Source organism: Hibiscus syriacus, unplaced genomic scaffold (assembly GCF_006381635.1).
Source record: "Hibiscus syriacus cultivar Baekdansim isolate YM2019G1 unplaced genomic scaffold, ASM638163v2 tig00110202_pilon, whole genome shotgun sequence".
NCBI classification, from domain to species: Eukaryota; Viridiplantae; Streptophyta; class Magnoliopsida; order Malvales; family Malvaceae; genus Hibiscus; species Hibiscus syriacus.
The window spans coordinates 270,844-294,440 of record NW_024062625.1 but is presented as its reverse complement, the minus strand read 5'-3'; positions in this window follow the sequence as shown (position 1 = coordinate 294,440).

Genomic DNA, 23,597 nt, shown 5'->3' with positions numbered 1-23,597 from the left:
AAAGTTAAAATATGATCCATTTATCGAACATTGATTAATTTACTTCGAATTAAATAAATAGAGAAAATTCTTTAATTCGAAAAGAAATCTAAAAATTAGCAATCCTTCATCGGGAAAGCTAACTCGAATATTTCTTATCAGTATTAGAATATTCCCTCCCCATTGATATTAAAAAACACGAATCAAATATAAAATGGAGAATCGAAATTTGCGTAAAATAAACTGTTATTTAGAGAAACATGCAATGCATTGTTCGATTTAAAACATGAAATGAATTAATTAGCAAAATAAAATTGATTTCAAGTTAACATTTTGTTAAAATGCCGTATCGGATCGCATCACTTCGACCAAGTGAAACTTTTCATGCTCATTCTACAAATCGGTGTTTTTGAAACTATTCGAATATCATATACTAGATAAAGAAACATAATGGAAATAAATATTAAATAAAAATAATATATAAAAAAAACAACAACATACAAATGAAATAAAATAATAAAAAAACAACATGCATTTATTTAATAATCATGGATAATATTTATTTAATAAAATACATCATATTGTGAAATATTCATACATAGGGGACTAGAATAAAAACAGAAACTTAAAGGACCTAAAATGGCAAAAAACATAATCTTATGGACTAAAACAGTAAAGACATAAACCTAAAGGACTAAAATAGCAAAAAATATAAATTTAAGGACCAAAATACAAATACAGAAACTTAAAGGACTAAAATAGAAGTTACAAATAAACCACAACCCAGATAGCAAACATTAAAAATACAGGTACTAGAAACCAAAATAACCCAAAAATATCATTAGGGACCAAAATAAAATAAGCTAGAAACATAAGGGATCAAACAGTAATTAAACCAACTTCCATATGATGACTAAATTACAATATTTACAAATATCGTGACCAGAATCAAATGTTAACAGAAATAACATAACAAACAATAACAATACTAAATTATAAGTTCTGAAAACTTAATGCTCGAAATCAAAGAAATTAAAACTTCATTCAATGGTTTAATAATATGATTACAAAACCCTAGAGACTAAATGTGTAGTTAACCAACACGCAGAAGGTCCCCTTAGAACGACGTCGTTCTGCATTTAATATATATATATATATATATCATTTTATAAACCCAAAACCCCATCCCTTCTCATTTTCCTCTCGTCCAAAGAAAACAGAAGGGAGAGAAACTCTCTCAACTTCCTCTCATCGGGGAAAAAAGGGCCGCCTCATCTCGGCGGCTCCCACGGTGGCCGGTACGGCGTGCCCGGCAGTCGGAGGGAGTAAACAGTCTCAAAATATTCCCTCCTTTACCCTCAACCCGAAAACCACCCCACCTAACCTAAACCCGACCCTAAACTCTTAGATCTAAGTTATACCTTTCAAGTATTTTGAACGCCGACGACCCTCGGGCTTCCACAGATTGCTTTGAACTCCGGTATGCTTTCTCACTCTATTTCCTTTTTTGTGTTATTTGTTTTCGGTTTTTTCCTTCTGGGATCCCTGAATATCTCTCACTTTCTCCCTGTCTCCTTTTCGATTTCTCTCTCTCTCTCCCCCCCCCTTCTCTCTCAAAACCCGAATGCCTTCTTTGTCTTCTCATCTTCCTTTTATGTTATTTTCTCCTCTCTTTGTGTGTGTGTTGCGATTGTTGGCTTTTGATGATATTTGAGTGCCTCCATGTAGGATAATAATATCCTTGAATTATAGGATGAGATTTTCTGACTTTGATGGATTATTAGTCACTGTTTGATAGATGTTGTCACTGTTTTGGTGCAAATTTTGTCGACGACGGTAGCGTCAGGAGCGGCAGCGTCAGGCAACGACGGCATAACCACCTAGGGTTATGATGAAACCCTAGGTTAGTCGGGTCGGACTGGGCTTGGATCAGGATAAGTGGCTATTGGATTGGGTCACTAAGTAGTCTGGGTTGGGTCTTGTTGGACTGCTGAGTGGTCTGGGTTGAATTTGGACTTGTATGTACTGGGTCTGATGCTGTAATGGGTCACTGGGTTGCTGGGCTTATTGGGCTTCGGGTAAAGCTTACAAAATTTGTAATAATAATACTAATAAATAATAATAATAATAATAATAATAAATTAAAATTAAATTAAATAAAAAAGACCCGGACAAAAACAGATGTCTACAATCCCGCATAACGAGGGTGACGTGTTCAAAACCGATTATCGAGGCCAAAGCGGCCCCTACCACCCTTTGAAATGACGAATCTAACCTCTTCTTAATAGGCAGATCATAATTTCCTTACAATCGATGTGGGAAAACAATTCCTTACAACGTTGAGAACTTTTCTGCAAGGGTCGCTAATGGAAAACTCAAGGGAGATGACGCCCGACACTGTTTCCAGCGATTGTTTCCAGAGGGGTTAGAATGCTGAGATTCTCCACCTTGATGAAAACGGGAATCTGAAAGCTTAATATTTTGACCCGAGTGCGCTTAAAAAAGCAAGCTGACAAGATGGGCATTACTACGATGGAGCCATGGCTGATAATTTGCCGAGTTTTTATTTTCTATGCTTTTGACATTAAATCTCTTTCGCAAGGTTTGTTTGAGAAAGATTTGAACCAAATCAAATGATTATTCACGGTTCAGCACCACTAAAGAAAACCAGCCCCGTATATGGCGTGGGCTTGGCAATGGCAAAGCAGCGAATTCCATGTTTCTTGCTGGCACGGAGACCAGAAGATGTGTGCTAGTGATTGTTGTTTGATAAATGGTTTGTTTTTGGCTTTCTTAATGGCATTGGAGGCTTGTAAGTGAATTGCAGCTGAGATGCGGATACATAGTACTCAATACAAGTCGAGTCATTCCCCATAGATCTTCTCAACTACTTGACATACTCTGAAGGTTTAGTTATTCAAATTCGGTTTTTAAAAATATAAATAATATTTTTTATCACTTAAACTACTTGACATATTTAATTTTTTTTTTGGATAAACGGAAACATTCATTACTCAACTATCTTCTCAATCTTATTTTAGTCATTGAAGTTTAAAATTTTTCAATTTATATACTCAACTTTTAAATTGCTCTTATTTTAGTCACATTGCTTTTAAATAATTAACGATGTTATAACATGGAACCAAACACCAAAACGACTTGAATCCTACAAAAAATTAAATTTAGACTAAAACGACGTAGTTTTAATTTTTTTTTAAAAAAAATAGTTTTTCTCTCTCATTTTCTTGTTTGTTCTTCTTGTTCTTCCTTTCATTCTCTCTCCCTTTCTCTCCTCAACAACATGGGAGGAGAAAGAAATAATGTGTTGGGATATTGCGGCTTAACCTTCCGACAAATGATGATTCCGACAAGAAATGTGTTGTCAATGATAAGTAAAAACTGGAATGTGAGTGGATTTGGAGCATCCTCTTTTGTTTAGGTAATTCTTTTTAATGAATTTGTTGCTCAAAATCCTTCTAGATGTTTGAAAAATGCATGAACTCTTGTTTTTCATATATGTATGAGGACATAAAATAAATAAAAACAAAAACATTCCTATAAATCATTGCTCCACTGCTTCTTGTTTCGTCAAACATTCCTATAAATATTTGATTGTGTTCGCACCTAGATCACAAGCAAAAGAAGGAACTTGAGCGTGAATTTGGGTCAGTTCTGATTCTAAACACATCATGAACGTCAAGAAAACACAACTTCGAGTCGAGAACGAGAAGCTAAGGGCCGATAACATGAGGTTTAGGGAACCTTTAAGCACTGATTTTTGTCTAATTGCGGAGGCACAACTGTTGTAGGTCAAATGTCTTAACGCTTGTACATTTCAATGCTTTTTATTTTGTTTGAAGGTATAGTGCCTACTTTTTTTTGAAAAAGTATAGTGCCTGCCTACTTCGTTTCCAAAACTGGAGGACTTTCTGAGTGGTGTAACCTTGGAACCTCATCAATACGAAAGCAACAGACAAGAAACAATGACTTTGAGCTTGATAATATGGGGTAGCTCTACAGTCAAGGGGAAAGGTGAGTACCCTCCCGGTTGATTTGAAACAGAGACGAACATGGAGAAGATAAGTTGCAAAAGTAGGTGGTTATGAATAAAATATTAATTAATTTAAAAATAATAAAAAATACCATATCATCACAGAGGTGGAGGAGAAAACATTAGTCTCTAAAAATTCAATGTTCAAAGTTGAGTTAGTAAATTGATTTTTTTTTAAATTTTAGTGACCAAACTAGGAGTGAAAAATAGTTGAGTTATGAATGGTGTAGTTTTCCCAAATTTTTCTTTTTAAAAAACTTTATGATGTCGATGGACTATACACATTATAAGATTTGATGTATTGTCATCAAACAAATATCAGTAGGTTTGATGAACTAACCCATCTCTTCGTCCTTTACACCTGTAATTCTTCAAGTGCAAGTAACAAATAGATTCTTTTTACAAGCTTGTCCGTGAGGGAAATATATGGATGATAAATGTAACTTATAACAGTGATGGATGATAAATGTAACTTTGTAAATTGTCCAAAAACTAAAAGTGTGTAACATGTCTTTATCAGTGTGATTAGGAGTCCCTTGGATGGTGGATTATAAACAAGATTACCAACCGAGTGGGAAACTTTTTTGGTGGCAAAGAATGCTTGATTTTCTAACTTGTTGCTTGCCAGGTTTAATAATCTGCAGCAAGTATTGCCCCCACATAACCGACCTTTTACAATCAAGCAATCCAATTTCAACACAAATTCGCTTTCTTTATTAAATCATCTAACTTTAAAAATCCATTTTTCTGGGATTCATTTTTTATTTTGGGAAAGAATGTCACGTGAATCAATCACAACAAACAAAAATAGAAATTTACTCTTACAGTTATGCATATTCAGAACATCCTGATGAATATTATTTGTAAGTTTATTATTATAATTACAATTACAATTCTTCAATAAAAGGACAAATAGGATAATTTTTCCTTGGTAATTAATATAATCCTGAAACCATTTTCATTAAAACGTCCACTTGACTTCGGGATTAAGAGAAAACTGAATCATGACATCATTCAATCAAATCCAACAAACCCCCTTATGTAATAATATCTCTTTTGTGTCAAGTAAAATTTGTTCATAATTGTTACAAGATTCTTTTTAAATATGTTAACCATGAAGAGACGGTTTATCTTCGCGTAAACTATGAAAGCAATGCCGTTGCATCGGTGAGTAAGACCCTTGACCAGTGATTACAGTGTTGGAGTCTTGGAGATTGAAAATAAAATATATATATTACAATATTTTTCGTGTGGTTTATCAGAAGATTCCAGGTCATTTGTGGGATTGAAGAAAAGTCAAACGAAATAGTAAATCGTATTGATAAGCTTTAAATGGATTGAAGCTGTAAGAAAAGAACCCATAAGCGCCAATTGTCATTTGTGAATGGCAGTGGGTGTGTCTATCTAATTAGTATGAGATTTGTTTCTTTACGTTAGTTGTATTTCCAACTGATAAGATAAATCACTCACGTATTAGTCAATGATACTAAAATTAATCACGCATCTATTATTTGACTAGTCTTGCCTGTTTCCACTCCAGAACTTACACCCCATAACCCACAGTATCAATGAAATCAAAGGTCATCAAAGTAAATTAAACAGAGTTTTTTTTTTCAGAAGCTTTAAAACTCCAATATTCTCTATCATCACGTTAGTTTGCCTCACAAGCAAGAAACCAGCATCTAAAAAAATCCACCCTTCTTTTTCCATGGCTTCAAAACCTGGATCATCAAGCTCAAATTCAAAAACCCAAACATGTCTATGCTCCCCTACCTCACACCCAGGTTCCTTCAGGTGCAACCAACACAGGAACTCCAACAAGCCACCGGCTAGTTGGAATAGGGTGGTTCGAGTGTCGCCGAATCCCTGGGAGTTAACACTGCTAGCCAAAGCGAATTCCATGAAGGCGTTGCTGGTTCAAATCATTAAGCCATCAAGTCATGACATGCAAAGGAGAAGGAATTTCCAGCCTAAGCCTTCCAGGTTCTGTTTATTGGACGGTAATAGTAAAGGGTTTGGGGTTGCAGTTTCCTGATTATGTATCGCCGATTTAGTGGCAAGAATCTTCCTTGGTTTTTCTTTTAAAAAGTTTGATTTTTCCTTTACATGTGTATATATACGAGGGCTTTATGTGTATATATAATATTATATATGTGAATGGTAGTGAAAGATATAGTGATATACGATTGGAATGTATGATTCATTACTTTTATAGTTGTTTATATGTATAAATATGGGCTAACGACAGTTGGTATATTGTAACAAAAAATTCTGCAAGTTTCATCGTCCCAATCCTGATTTATATTTTTTAGTGGGCAGAGTTTGTGTATACTGGAATTTTCAGAGTATAATATTGATATTTAATAAAAACTAATAAAAACATGATTAGGGTTTTCTAAATAGTAAAATTGATTTATGAAATATAATTTTAATTCGGTAGATTTTATTTTGACTGTGATTAAATGAATCTATAAACTCAAGAAAATAGAAGGAAAATATACAACCACGATAATTATCATGAGTTTTCTCAAAACAACACAACAAAACAAATAATATACTAATTACTAATACTAATTTTCTTGATATATGGTAATACTAATTGTATTTACTGATAATGTTTTGATTTAATAAGATTAATGAGGTTCTGATTCCTACCACAAATTAGTGAGACAATGTTGATGATGAGGAGATAAAAAAAGATTAACGACTTAAAGAAAAAGACAATATCTCAAGGATATATCTTTCTAGAGATCTAGAGTCTGAATTGATTATTGGGTGGTATATAAAGGGAAAACATCACATAGTAAGAGTAAGTTTTAAACTTCAAATGAAATATCAATATGAGATGTTTAAAATTTTATTTGTAATTTAGTGTCGAAGAAAATTATAATTGATATAATCTTATGCTCTATCGATTCTTATTTTATTATTTTTGAACTTTAAATATGATATGTACTGATCTAAATACTCAATATTAAGCCGATCCAACAAGTAATGTTTAATTTTAACGAGATATTTATTTTACATTTAAAAAGGGTTTAAAAAGTATGATTAAAAAAAATAGGGATGGCAGAACGACCCAAATTCGACGGGGAACCGAAACCAGGCTAAGTTCGGGTCGGGTTTGAATAATATCGAGTCGGGTATCGCGGTAAAATTCGAGAATTTTTTCGAGTTTGGGTTTGGGGCAAGGTATCCCGCCCCACCCCTATTTATATATATATATATAATATTTTATATTAATTATATATATAAAATATATAATATTTTATAATATTTTATATTAATTATATATATAATATTTTATATATTTTATATTAATTATATATATAAGATTTTATATTTCTTTATATTAATTATATATTATATATTTTTATATTAATTATATATATAATATATAATATTTTTATATTAATTATATAAGAGAAAATCGCCTCAGTGACCAAAAATGCCTTATAATATACGATTTTAACCAACTTTTTTTGGATTTGCCAAAAATGACCAACAAAATCGCAACGCGAAATAAAAATCGCAACGCGATCCCCAGAATCGCAAATCAGTTTCCAAAATCGCAACGCGATTCTTGACAATCGCAATGCGATAGTACAAATTCGCATTGCGATTTTCCAGAATCGCAACGCGAATATGAAAATCGCAACGCGAACACATAAATCGCAACGTGTATCCGTAAATCGCAACGCGTATCCGTAAATCGCAATGCGTATCCGTATATCGCAACGCGTATCCGTAAATCGCAACGACAATACGTAAAATCGCAACGCGTATCCGTAAATCGCAACGCGATTTTTAAAGCGCCATTATAATCGCTACGCGTATTTTATTTTCAAATTACAAAAACGAATATTAAGACAAAATCCCGTAATCGCAACTCATAACCTAAAACCTAAAATCACAACTCAGTCCCATCTCCATCTCTCACTCTCTACGGCGAAATCCGTCCCCATCTCCGAAGATTTCCGTCCCCATCTCCGGCGAAATCCCTCACAACCATTCACGGTCAGAAATCCCTCACAATATTCAGAAATGGAAAATCAACCTCCGAGGGTTAGTTTTTTTAATTATTTTTATTTTGAAATTTTTGCATTATTGTAGGTTTTTCATATTGAAACTGATGATAAGTTTACTGGTCATTTCAATAATAGATTAACCATTTCACTTAGATTTCATTTCGCGTTACGATTCTCTCGTTGCGATTTTCATTTCGCGTTGCTATTCTCTCATTGCGATTTTCAAGTTAGTATTTGTCTTTGTCTTTGTTCTGTCTTTTGGTTGAAGTAATGCAATCCATTCAAGTTTCAATTTGCAGAAGAGTCGCAACGAGATAAATGAAAATCGCAACGTGAAAATGACTATCTGCAACGAGAAAAATGAAAATCGCAACGAGAGAATCGCAACGCGAAACCAAAATCGCATTGCGATTTTCATTTCGCGTTGCGATTCTCTTGTTGCGATTTTCATTTCGCGTTGCGATTCTCTCGTTGCGATTTTCATTTCTCTTGTTGCGACAGTTATTCTCTCGTTGCGATTTTCATTTCAACCAAAAGACAAAACAGTGTTGCAAATTTTAGTTTCAAGAATAAACTACTACTTTTTATGTTTATTGTTTTTGGTATATCTTCACAGTGTAGTTTTTGGTATATCTAACTTGGTATGTTTATTGTTTTTGTAGAAATTTTTTTCGGCTTCATTGACATTAAGGAATAAAGTTAGCCTAGCCACTACAATTGCTTCGAAGCTTTCACCTGCACAAAGACAATTGTTTGAGGAAACCTGCTTCGGGCCATGGCTGAGAGTACAACATCCGGGTGGAGATGCTAATTTGACCCATTTGTGGCTTCAGACCATGACATCAAATCTACCCGACAGTATACAACGTGGTGAGGAAGAGATATGGTTTCATTTTCCACCAGCGTATACTTGTTTTGGGCGGAAGGAGTTCTGCTTAATCACTGGTCTACGATTCGGACACGATGATGTAGGCCGTACACTCGTCATATCGCCCGCCCATCATGGTTATCCCGGGTTTTTCCGGATGAGTCAATGGAGAAGCCGAACCTACACGTCGACGACCTGAAGAAATTGTTTAATAAGAAAGCTGGTTTCACTCGGATGGATGACGTCGATGTTGTCCGAGTATGCCTTCTACTACTTGTGTATGCCGGCTTTTTAGGCAGAGAGGCCAGACAACCTATTCCTCGGGAGCTAATAATATTGGTAGAGGACCTGAATGCATGGAATCTGTTTCCGTGGGGTTCGTATATATGGAAAGCTACCTGGACTAAGTTGTCTACTGCCTTTGATGACCGCAAAAGTTTGCGTGGCGATGGGTCGAAATACACTTTGTCAGGCTTTGTTTGGGCCTTTAAGGTAAGAATTTCTATATAATGTTTCTAAAATTATAATTAATTATTTAACAATTACTAATTTTGTTATTATATGTTTGTAGATTTGGATATTCGAGGCTTTCCCCAGCATGCGTACATATGCAATAAAAACGTCAAATGATATTCCCAGGGCTATTTCCTGGAAGAGGAAAAATCTGTTGGATTGGGAAGACTTAATACCATATGCGACAATAAATAATGTAAGTTAACACAAATACTTTCATATAATATATAAACAAGTTATTAATAGTAGACGTTTAACTTTGTTTGAGTTTTTATATTGTTAGGAGGCCAACATTCCATTACAAAGACTGACACCCACGGAGGAAGAGCTTGCCACTGATTGGTGGCAAGCTAGTCAGAGTTTTTTTGATGGCACGGATGATGAGCAGCATCCACTTCCTCCAATTCGAGAGCCATCACCTCACCCAGAGCCATCACCCGATCGACCCGACTATACACCTCTAGAACGAGAGCCATCACCTATCCCGTCACATCATCGAGCCTCTTCTCCACCATCACCTCATGATAGGCGACCGGTAAAGAGGCCACGACATTTATCTCCTTGTTCTCCACCTCCACGGGATGAGTTACGTGATGAGGTAAATGCCTTGCGTGAGGAGATCGGTACTCTACGCGATAACGATGGTGCATGGCGTGTGGAGGTGTCAACTTTACGTGGTGGGGTTGTCGCTCTACGTGAGATGATAGTATCGTTGCAGAATGAGGTTCATACTCTACGCAACGAGGTAAGTTTAAGATTTTCCATATTTAACTTAATGATAAATTTACTCGTAATTTCACTTAGATTAGCCATTTCACTTAGATTGCTTAGTAAATTTATTCGGTTGCTGCCAATTCTGCTAAACTGTGTATTCTTTAACACTGTGAAATAGTATTTGTCTTTGTTTTGTCTTTTGGTTGAAAGTAAATTTGTTCGGTTGCTGCCAATTCTGCTAAACTGTGTATTCTTTAACACTGTGAAATAGTATGTCTTTGTTTTGTCTTTTGGTTGAAAGTAAATTTGTTCGGTTGCTGCCAATTCTGCTAAACTGTGTATTCTTTAACACTGTGAAATAGTATTTGTCTTTGTTTTGTCTTTTGGTTGAAAGTAAATTTGTTCGGTTGCTGCCAATTATGCTAAACTAATACCCTGAAGTCAGTATTTGTCTTTGTTTTGTCTATTGGTTGAAGTAATGCAATCCATTCAAGTTTCAATTTGCAGAAGAAGAAATAGTTTACTTTCGCAACACGAAACTTAAAATCGCAACGAGAGAATCGCAACGCGAAATGAAAATCGCAACGCGAAACCAAAATCGCAACGACAAAATCGCAACGCGAAACCAAAATCGCATTGCGATTTTCATTTCGTGTTGCGATTCTCTCGTTGCGATTTTTATTTCGCATTGCGATTCTGTCGTTGTGATTTTCATTTCGCGTTGTGATTTTGGTTTCGCGTTGCGATTTTGGTTTCTCGTTGCGATTCTCATTTCGCGTTGCGATTTTAAGTTTCGTGTTGCGAAAGTAAACTATTTCTTCTTCTGCAAATTGAAACTTGAATGGATTGCATTACTTCAACCAATAGACAAAACAAAGACAAATACTAACTTCAGGGTATTAGTTTGAAACATATTTTTCTTTGTTATCTGATGCATTTTGTGAACTATGATAGAATAATGACTTAGGTGAATACAATGCAAGTTTGAAACATATTTGTCTTTGTTTTCACTGTTTAAATATCATGTCTGTTTATTTACTGATTTTTGTATTTAATTATTTAGCGGCCCGATAGAGTGGATGCTTTACGTCGGGTTATGCTTGCACAACGGAGTTCACGCATCAGACAACGTGCACGTGCTATTAAGTCTCCGTACACCCCAATAGTGCGAAGACACCGCAAGAAGAAGCCCGACTCGCCTGTCATCCCTCAAGAGTCTACTCCTATCGTTGAAGAGGCCCCCCCTATCATTCCTCGAGAGTCCCCTCCCACCGTTCAAGAGGCCACTGTCATCATTGAAGAGGTCCCTCCCACCATTCAAGAGCCCGATTCACATGGCGTCATATGTAGGCTTCTTGAGAAACCCTCTGACGTGCCGGACATGATGGATTCAAGTTGGCTCTCGTATGAGTTACCGGCCAGTACCATACCGGTATCTGAAGAGGAGAGGAAACAACTACCGGACACAATTCTGGATAACACCCTTTGGGCTAAGACCGCAGTTGATTTTTATCTACATGAGCGGAGCCAGGGGTGTTTCACTGACATATGCAAGCTCACCGATGATATCTATTTGTTGCTTGATCGGTCTTGGTGGGGCGTATTATTAGGGGTCGAAGACAATGGCTATTTCGATGGGGGGTAAGTCTTATATTTTTCTTATATTTCAATTTGATTAATTTTTTTTAAATTTATGTAAGTCACTAATATATGTCTTTTTTTGTAAAACAGCATATCGATGCGTGGGTGACACGTCTTCTAATAATAAGAAACTTAAGAAAATAAAAATATACGATATACAATTATGCCGACGTCTTTTAACGCCATTCACTTGAAGAATGCACGAGATGAATCATTTGATTTGGGCAATGGACAAGCTAAACTTTATCCTGCATGGTGGGAGGTCGATAAGGTTAGTATTTATTTTAGATTGAGTTTAAAGGTTTTATGAAATAAGTGCGCAAATGAATGAATTATTACTTATGATTGCAGGTGTTTATCCCTGTTTTGGAACGTAATCATTGGATTCTCGTCGAGCTTCAGCTCCCATCCCTTAAGACAATAGTGTATGACAGCATGATAAATTACATATCATTGGCTGATTTAAGAGATATTATTAAGGGATGGAGCTCTCATTTGGCTAAATTCTTTGATGCGATCAATTATTGGACTCGTTCTGGAAACAAGAAGCCAAAGAAGCTCAATATTACAGTTATTAGAGACGAGACCGCGCCACAACAAACGGGAGGAGCCAGAGGAGATTGTGGTCCTCTCGTATGCTTGGCGTTGGAGCGTTTGACGACGGGAAGCACCAAGTATCTACCTCCCACCGATAGAGATAGAGCTGTAGTAGGCTTGTGGTTTCGGCATTATATGGCTAAATCGATATATACGAGACGCTGCCTACCTGCATCCGCGTTATAAAAATGTCCATAAACAATTGGTAAGTTTATAGACTTTTGGTTTGAAAATGTTTGGTTAAGTACCTAGAATAGAATAATTTGCTGTTTGTAGGTTTTAGATGTGTAGAAAGTGTTGTTTGAGCAAATGTTTGGTTTCTGCAGGTTAATCTCAGAAGTGAACTGCGTGAAAATGATGTATGGCTGCAAAAGTTGATTCAATAGTTTAATTGATTTTTTTTTGATTGTTTAATTGATTTGTAAAAGTTGATTCAATAGTAGATGATTGGAAATAAGAATTATTGCTTATTTTTTGATTGTTTAATTGATTTGTAAAAGATGATTTGTAAAAGTTGATTTGTGTAATTGATGCGAACATAATTCTTATTTGTGCTTGTTTAATTGATTGAAATGTAATGGTTGATTTTGTTGATTTCAATCTGCATTATGTTGAAATGAAAATCGCAATGCGAAATGAAAATCGCAACGAGAGAATCGCAATGCGAAATGAAAATCGCAATGCGGAAATGAAAATCGCAACGAGAGAATCGCAATGCGATTTTCATTTCGCATTGCGATTTTCATTTCCGCATTGCGATTCTCTCGTTGCGATTTTCATTTCGCATTGCGATTTTCATTTCCGCATTGCGATTCTCTCGTTGCGATTTTCATTTCGCATTGCGATTTTCATTTCGCATTGCGATTTTCATTTCCGCATTGCGATTTTCTTGTTGGGATTTTCATTTCGCATTGCGATTCTCTCGTTGCGATTGTAATTTCCGTGTTGCGATAGTCAAATGCATGCCTAATAAGTGATAACAACTGAATAACAAGAGTTGGTTAAGTCAAATGGTTGGCCTGAGTCATTAATTCAACTGAAAATGTTAAAAGTTCACACATAAAATCCACATAATACAACGTTTGCATTTAAAAATCACCTAAGTTAACAGTCCCAAAAGGTGAAGCCAATTGTGATTGGGATTTTAAAGATGATTGCCTTTTGCTTGACACCATATGAGCTTTGGATTTTGATGAGGATCCATATTTTGGTAGAGGAAAGATGATTTTGATGGCACTGGTGATCCACATGTCAACCTTGTATGACCACTTTCCTTGCACCGACTACATGTCGATCTCTTCTTCTCTTCACCCTTAGACGATATACGATCGTGACTTTTTGGTCGGCCAGGTAGCCTTCTGTCCATGGCTGGTGGCAAAACTATTTGTAAGTCATCTGGTATGTCCCACTCAGAAGGATGTGGAATAGGGTAGACAATCTCGGCATAAGTCTGTCGATAAACTTCTGTAGTGTAGCAATCCATAGCGTATGCGCTTGAATCATCTTGGTTTAAATGAAGAGCAACTTTTATAACATGGCCACACGGATAACCAGATGTTTGCCATTTCATACAACTACACGTCTTTGCATTTAGATCGACTAGCCCATTTAAGTTATTATCCAGTACTTGAAACAAAGTGTTTGAACATGGTTCAACTCTCCATGACGTTGACTTCACAACACGTTTCGTTATCTTTTTTTCAGTCCATGGTGTAACACGATGTTCCAATGTTCCTGTAAATTTAAATAAACAATACTTAGTAAAATATATAAATATGATAAGTTACGAATTCAAAGAAATAATACCTGCATGGTTTCTTTTCTTGTAGTACCACTGTTGAATAGAGGCTCGAAAAAACTCCATTAACATAGTAATGGGTAATTTCCGGGAATGACGACTTAGAGCGTTGATTGATTCTGCACTATTAGACGTCATGAAACCATATCTTACTCCAAGTTGATGTACTCTTGACCATCTTTCAAACCCGACATCTTCTAGTGTTTGAGCACACTGAGGCAAAACACGTCTTAAACAATTTATATGCTTATTGAAATCCACTTCCCAATAAGCTTTTACAACCTTCCAGTATGTCCATTTGTGCTTTTTTATACCAGCAGACCTTGATTTTAGATTTCTATACAAATGAACACCACAAAGTCCATGAAAAGCATCTGGGAAACACCTTCTAACAGCGTTGTCAATTGAGTTTGCCCTATCGGATATGATTGTCAGATTGCTAATAGGACCTATGCAATCCCTAAGATGCCCCATAAACCATGTCCATGAATCAGAGGTTTCAGATTTGCCAACCCCGTAAGCTATTGGCAATATCCCATTGTTAGCATCCATGGCTACTGCTAATAAGTTTACTCCAAGGTATCGACCTTTCAAATGTGCTCCGTCAACTATAATAACTGGGCGCATGCAAGTAATAAACGAACGAATCTACAAAATAATATACACAAGAATATAATCATTTAAATGTGAAATGCATGTAACTAACAAAATGAGTCAACAAAATTATATTGATTTACTAACCGTAGCACCAATGGCGATAAACAGCAACTCAAAGTGTCCATCTCTATCTGTTTTGATATGAGTTACCGACCCAGGATTTTTCAGCTTTAAATTGTGACAATAAGCCGGCAGTTGGGCAAACGATGCTTCTGGCGACCCCCTCAACAATTCCAAGGCATAACATTTGGCTCTCCAAGCTTGAGAATATGATATACTAATCTTGAACCGAGCATTCATGTCAGTCATAATTTCATGTCCCCGATATACCCTGCCATTCAAAAACATTAACTCAGCCAGAAAACCACCCAACACCTTTTTGTTTGCCTGTCTATGGTGAGGAAAAACTTGGGTTCTTGAACATGTATGTTTATCAATAAAAGTCCTAACTTGAAACATTTCGCAATCTTTTATTCTCTTTGCAATCATACGCCACGTACAGTTTTTGTCAATCATACACCTTGTTTCGAAACGATCTTTGCTTGATTTGTTAACTTTTAGTTGATAGCCATCTTCCACACATTTCGTATATAAAGCTATCTTCAAGTCTTCCTTTGTATCAAAACAATCATCTTTCTTGATACGAATAACTTTTGTGTAACAATCAACTGCTTTCTTTACCAACTCTTCTTCTGGTATCTGAAGTAATTCTGGCATATTCCAGTTATACGCCCGTGGCATTTTCTTTTCTTCGGGGACTTTTTCTTCTTCTTTTTCTTCTTCAGGATTATATGAATTACAGAATGGATGTTCAACATGTTCATTCACAGTCGTAACTTCCTCCTCATTATCATCAACAATACATTCTTCGACAACGGCTGTTTCATCATCAAAATTCGGGTATTGACCAATATCAAAATCATTACACGCAGGGTCTGTTTCTTCTTCTGAAACATCATCAAAATCCGTGTATTGACCAATATCAAAGTCCGGATATTGACCAAGACCAAATTTCGAATACTGACTAGTACTCACAATTTTTTCTGTTGGCTCATCATCGTCTAACTGGTCAATACGAAAACCGGAATTTGGTGCTGAAAGTTGATTGGGATTTGGATTAGAGAAAGGTTGTGGGTTTTGAGAAAAACTTAGTTGATTACTACCCGCTACTGACCCAACAATACTACTTCTAGGTTCAACAACATACAATGTAACATCATCTTGTGAAACACTAATGTAAGCAATGAATCGTTCAACATCTTCATTGTCGGTTAACAAATAAACTTTACCATTTCTCTGATAAGATAGCCTAAATCCACTTAGGGGCTCTAAATTCAATTTATTTGAAACACGTAGCATTAGAGTTTCATAAGTTAACTTTTGTAAAGACAATTTTAGTTGAAGATTCATGGGTAAAGACATATATTGTAAAACACCTTGAACATTATCCCATGACCCTCCAAAACACAAATCTATCCAAACATGATCAACATTAGATGATTTCATGGTTGTAAATTAATTTACTAAACAGACGAGCTGCGAAACTAAAACCTGTTGCCGGATTGGGAAGGATGTCGTTGGATATAGGAACGGATGTCGCCGGAGAGAGTGATAGATGGAGATGGAATGAGTTGCGATTTAGGGATTTAGTTTATGATTTGCTGCTGTTGCGTAGTTATATACCCAAAATTTCAGTGTTGTGATTTACAGATTCTCGTTGCGATTTACGGATTATCGTTGCGATTTACAGATTCTCGTTGCGATTTACGGATTATCGTTGCGATTTACGGATACGCGTTGCGATATACGGATACGCATTGCGATTTATGGATACGCGTTGCTATTTACGGATACACGTTGCGGTTTACGGATACGCGTTGCGATTTATGTGTTCGCGTTGCGATTTTCATATTCGCGTTGCGATTCTTGAAAATCGCAATGCGAATTTGTACTATCGCATTGCGATTGTCAAGAATCGCGTTGCGATTTTGGAAACTGATTTGCGATTCTGGGGATCGCGTTGCGATTTTTATTTCGCGTTGCGATTTTGTTGGTCATTTTGGCAAATCCAAAAAAAGTTGGTTAAAATCGTATATTATAAGGCATTTTTGGTCACTGAGGCGATTTTCTCATTATATAATACAAACCATAAACTTTAAACCCTAGCTTTTATAATTATTAAAGTGAAATTTGATTGATTTATTGATAAATTTCTCAATGTAAGGAGCTACCAAAGAAAGTGACAAAAGTGGCACGACGATTTTGGATGACTTTATTTGACTTAATTTTACGTATGCATCTTCGTTGTATGATTTAAATATCGGAACAAGTTTGTATTTAATTATGTATGTGTTTTATTTTGGAGTTTAGAAAAATATTTTGAATTGAGTTTGAATTTGTGATTGTAATTTGAATTGTAAATTATGTAGACTAATTTTCTAATTTTTTGTGATCGTTTTTTTATTTTTATGAAAACTACGGTTACTCGATTTTTCTCGAGATCGGGTCGGGTTCGGGGTAAAAAAAATCTCCGACGGAATACCCAATACTTAATCAGCAAGGGGTCAAAAAGTGAAAACTCAATGCTCAAACAATTCAAAAAAGTAAAGGTTGAGATTTGACCCCATCGAAAAACGAATGGCCGCTAAAACTTCCAAACATGTGGGCTTCCACACCATGCGGAGAAGGAATCAATCATACGACCCTAAAAGCCAACCGCTCAACCACATTCCTCCACTTGTTTCCTTTAATTTATTTCTCATATGTTCTTTAATGTGTAATTTTCAAACCCCAAAATTTCAAGGACCATATTGCAAGTTGAGGCCGTCCAGGCTTTTGCGTGGAACCACAACTATCTTAATTCCCGTACCATATAATACAAAACCTAGCCAGTCATTTTAACTCGAAACTTCCTCACCTGCGTTTAGTCCCAACCAATCCCACAAAGGAACATGAAAGATTTCAAAACAAAAAACATATCTTCGTGAATTCCAATTCTGTGGAAAATTATAAGTAACAAATCCAAGGAAATAAAGAAAACACCCAAATTTAGGTGTACAAATACATTTCTTTAATTCTTTGCCGTGAATGAGCCGTTCAACTACTCACAAATACGATTTGCAGGTCTCTGGTTTAAAACTCCGAAATATATATTCTTCTCTCCCCCTTACTGCATGATTTAGTAAACGTGATGGTAACTCCAAAATACATTTACATTGCTTTAACATTGTTTGCATCTATATTTATTATAAAATTATTCATTGAGTGTATATTATAAATTAGTTAATAATTAATACATTTTTATATTATCCTTATATGTGATAAATTTAATGATCATTTTATAATTTTTAAAATTTTAATTATTAAATATAATTATATAAACATTGTTGAATGAAATTTCAGACTCCTGTTTGTTAATGGAAGGAAAGGAAGGGCGAGGGAGAATCTGAAATGGCTGACCGAATATTTTGTTGACCTTGTGGTGTGCTTTGAAAAATGGTTATATTGAGAACATAAATTGTTGAATTTGGAATGAAAATTTTGAGTCCATCGTGGGTGGCTAGTCGGGAACTGTGACCTCGTTAGCTGCATGGTGTTGGGACTTTACATACATCACTTTTTATTTTATTTTTTTATTCCTTTGAAATATTTTTTTGAATTAATCATTGGTATTTGATCTATTGACCGACTAATTTAAATCAGATACAGCAGAGGCGAGGGCGACCCTCCCAACTCAGTTTGCTCCATTCACAAACGTCAAGATTTAAACTCCTAACCTTGCTTAAGGGACTTAATGACTCATCCCAAAAGACCAACTGATTGTTTGTATTCCTTTGGAATATTAGCACTTCATTAATTTAATATTAGCAGGTCAAGGTCGTTTTCTATATATTTATTAAATACCAACTAGTTTGGAATTAAACCGAAAGTATGGAGGAAGTGGAGCCCTTGTTTTAGCGTATAAATTCGTATGCTAGTAATTGTTTTAGTGTACAAAGACACAACATTAGGATCGTTCTTTCTTGTTAGAACCTACAACAAAGTTGAAAAATAAAAAAAGATGGCTATAAAGAAAAGGAAATATACAACATGCATGGATACACAAATAACCACGTGGATATGAAAGGTGAAAGAAACAAATGAAATGCTTAGTTGTGAAGGAATTTAAGGCGGTGGATTGAAGCAAATTCAAGGAGAGAAATTGAGAAGCATCCAGAGCATAAAATTAGGCGGTTTATTACATATATATATATGTGTGTGTAATTTGTAGCAAATCAAGAGTGAGTAGTGAGCGAAAGAAAAATACGAGTGAGAAAAATAGAGAGAATTGAGAGAGAGAGCTTAGCAAAGCTATAAGGTGATTGTAACTAACCGCAGTTAGTATTGTAATATTGAGATATTGTCGTTGTAACGTATTTTGTTTCATATAAATAATAGTTTGAGTTATAAATTACCGAGTGCCCATCTACGCTACCAACAAGTGGTATCAGAGCTTGGTTCGAGTTTAAAGTGGTGGAGAAAATGACCAACATGATTCAACCTCAAATTCCGAAATTGACAAAGACAATTTGTGGCAATTAGAGCATTCAAATGAAGGTGTTACTAGGCTATCAAGATTGTTGAGATATAATCGAGGATGGTTACACCGAGCCTGAAAATGCAGCAGCAGAAGCAACCCTAGCTAATGAAGAAAACAAGGTATTGAAGGAATCCTGGAAAAAAGATAAAAGAGCGTTGTTCTTTATTTTTCAAGGAATAGACGAATCTACCTTTGAAAAAAATTATGTTGCGAAGACTGCAAAACAAGCGTGAGAGATTTTACAAAAATCTCTACAAGGTGCCGAAAAAGCAAAGAATGCACGCTTACAAACTCTCAGAGCTGAGTTTGAGATGTTAAAAATGAAAAATACAGAAAACATTGATGATTATATTAGCCGTGTGAAAGCGGTCGTAAATGAAATGAAAAGAAATGGTGAATCACTCGACGATGTTAGAGTGATGGAAAAAATTTTGCGGTCATTAACAAGAAAATTCGATTACGTAGTTGTGGCAATCGAAGAATCGAAAGATTTATCCCAAATATCGATCGATGAGCTTGTGGGTTCACTTCAAGCCCATGAGCAGAAAATGAAACAAAATGAAGATTCTGAAAATTTGGAGCAAGCTCTACAAAGCAAGATGAATGTCAATGAAAGAGAAGCTAACATCAGCTACACACGAGGCCGAGGAAATTGGGGTGGTCATTGTGGAAGATACATAGGAGGACGAGGAACTTGTGGACGTGGTGGTCGATCATATGGCACCAATCAAATAAGTGAAAACAATCCAATATCAGGTCATGGACGAGGATTCAGAAGCCGAGGCCTAGGTAGAGATAGATATCAACAAGGAAATAAATCCCATGTACAATGTTATAATTGCAATAAGTATGGTCATTATATTTATGAGTGTAGATCTGCTCCTAAACAAAAAGAAATAAATAACGTAACAGCAGCTGAAGAAGAAAAAATTGAAAAAATTGAAAAATCTCTTGTATTCCTCACTTATAAAGGAAATGAAGAATTCAAGAAAAATATTTGATATCTTGATAATTGTGTCAGTAACCATATATGTGGACAAAAGGAACTGTTTGTGAAATTAGATGAAACAGTCAATGGGCGAGTAATTTTCGGAGATGACTCGCACACAGAACTAAAAGGAAAATGCAAAGTCATGATTACTCAGAGAAATGGAGAAAATAAATACATTTCAGATGTTTATTATGTACCTACTTTGAAAAGCAATATCATCAGTCTTGGTCAACTCATGGAAAATGATATGAAGTGCAGATGAAGAATCGCTAGCTTGCCATAAAAAATAAAGAAGGAGAATTGATAGCCCAAGTTGATATGACTCAAAATCGTCTCTTTATCATTGATATCGAGTCGGGAGAATTCAAGTGCACGAAGACCGCGATCAAAGATGATTCATGGCTATGGCATTTAAGATATGAACATCTTGGATTTTCTGGTTTGAAGTTGTTATAAAAAACAAGCATGGTGAAAGGACTACCAGATATTAACCCTCCAAATCAATTATGTGAGGCTTGCATCAAAGGAAAACAACATATACAAAGCTTTGAAGTTGGTAGATCTTGGCGTGCCTGGAGACCGTTGGAGAGAGTACACACAGATATAGCTGGTCCTTTTGACATACCATCGCTTGACAGTAATAGGTACTACCTAACTTTTATTGATATTTTAGTAGAAAATGTTGGGTTTATATCTTGAAAGAAAAGTCGGAAGCACTGGAAAAATTGAAAGAATTCAAAGCAATGGCAGAAAAACAAAGCGGTCAATATTTGAAGATACTCAGATCATATAGAGGAGGCGAATATATATAAAAGTTATTTGAAGAATTCTGCAAAGAGCATGACATCATCCATCAGCTGACAGTTAGATACACACCACAACAAAATGGAGTTGTAGAAAGAAAGAACCGCACAATCCTGGACATGGCAAGAAGCATGATAAAAGGTAAACAACTACCGAGAAATTTCTGGGCTGAAGCAGTTCGATGTGCAGTTTACCTATTGAACAGATTTCCAACAAAAAAAATGTGAAGTATATGACGCCAAACGAAGCATGGAGTGGACAGAAACCAGGAGTTTGGCACCTTAAGATTTTTTGATGCATCGTATATGCCCACGTTCCTGAACAGACCAGAAAGAAGCTTGATGACAGAGGAGAAAAATGTATTTTCGTTGGCTATGATGAAAGAAGCAAAGCTTACATATTATATAATTATCTTACCAAGAAGGTAATAATTTCAAGAGATGTCGAGTTCGATGAAATAGAATATTGGAGATGGAGCAAAGAAGAAAAGAAAGTTGAAGGACTATTTTTTAATGAAGACAAAGATGATGATCTTATTAATCAAGATGAACAAGCTGATGATCAAAGTCATCAACAAAATGTACCATCATCGTCAAGCAGCAGTAGCGATCATATCAACATAATAGAAAATTCTGAAACACATCCCACAGAAGTTCGAAGATCTATAGAAGAATACCAGAAAAATACAACAATTATGAATTAAATAATATTTCACTATTCAGTCTCTTTGCAAAGAGTGATCTCATAGCAAATAAAGAATAGATTGGAGATGACAAGTGGAGAAAAATCGAAATGGAAAATCAAGTTTGAGGGGAATGTTAGAAATCAAACTTGATAAGGAAAGAATTGTGTAGAACCTACAACAAAGTTGAAAAGTAAAAAAAGATGGCTATAAAGCAAAGGTGTTGAAAACATTTTGATGTTTCGATATAACAAACTAAGTATAAATGAATTTTAAGATTCTATAAAATATTTTTATAAGTATATTCGATTCAATTAATCGAATATCAAATTATTACTCCAAGTCTTTCAAGATCAATTTCAAACCTTACTAAATGTGTAAAATTGTGTTTTATACTTAATATATTTTTGAAACAATTTTCACAAAATATTTTGAACCAAAATCAAGCCTAAAATCAATTTTTCAGAAGGATGCACCGATGCACCAATCCATGCATCGATGCACCATTGACTAAATTGAACATCGAATGCATTTTATGCATCGATACACTCAGGGTTTTATAAAAAACATTAAATGCATTTGATGCATCGATGCACTCAGGCTATTTTGAAACATCGAATGCACTTTATGCATCGATGCACTCTTAGTGCACCGATGCACTAAGGCTCCAACGGTAAAAATATTTGAATTTTACACTTGATGCACCAATGCACCTTGTGTATGCATCGATGCACTGACGCTCCCAACTGATTTTATTAATTGTTTTCACACTCAAACGACTCTATTGACTCCACTAATCATCCCCAACGTTCAAAATCAATTGAAGGAGTATTTAAACAAGCTTAAAAGCCATTGATCAACAAGAAGAAACAAATAGAAACAACAAGAAGCTAGAATCAGGAGAGAATCAAAGAGAAAGCATCAAACTCATTGTTTGAGCACTTCAAGCCTATTTTTCATTCAATATTCATTTTGCTTTCAAGAACACTACTTGTACTGAATTATATTCATTCTTGAGTGTTCTTTTCTTTGTTCTAGAATTGAGCAAACAATCTACCTTATGAGGTTTTTCTTGTAAGTTTGCAAATTTGTGTATTTCTCTTTGAAAAAGAGTGTGCTCAAGAATTTGGGGTATAATTCTTGAGGGAGTTGTAAGGTTACTCTTTGTTCTCAAAAGAAAGAACAATTAGTGAATTTGTTGGAAAATCCTTAGTGTGGATAGCTAAGGTAGTGGACGTAGACTTTGGTTGAGAAAGTCGAACCACTCTAAATCGTTGTGCAACTTCTTTCAATTTTCTGCAAAAGCTTCCACCAACTTTTTAATTGCCAATTCACCCCCTCTTGGTCGATTTTGTCGATCAATTAACTCAACAATTGGTATCAGAGTCTCACTCATTTGAAGGTTTAACCACCTCTTGAGTCGATTTGGGAAGAGTTAAATCGATAAAGATGGCGTCCACTTCCGGTTCATTCTCCATAGAAGAATCCAGACCAATTGGCGTGCCTCCACAATTCAATGAAACAAATTATCGTCGTTGGAAGAGGTTTATGATGATATTTATCCAAGCATTTGATATGGAAGCTTGGATGATAATCGAGAAAGGGTATTCATCTCCTACGAAAAAGGCAAAGAAGTGGAGTGATCAAGAACGAAAGATAGCTTAACAAAACACAAAGGTTATGCACATGTTATGT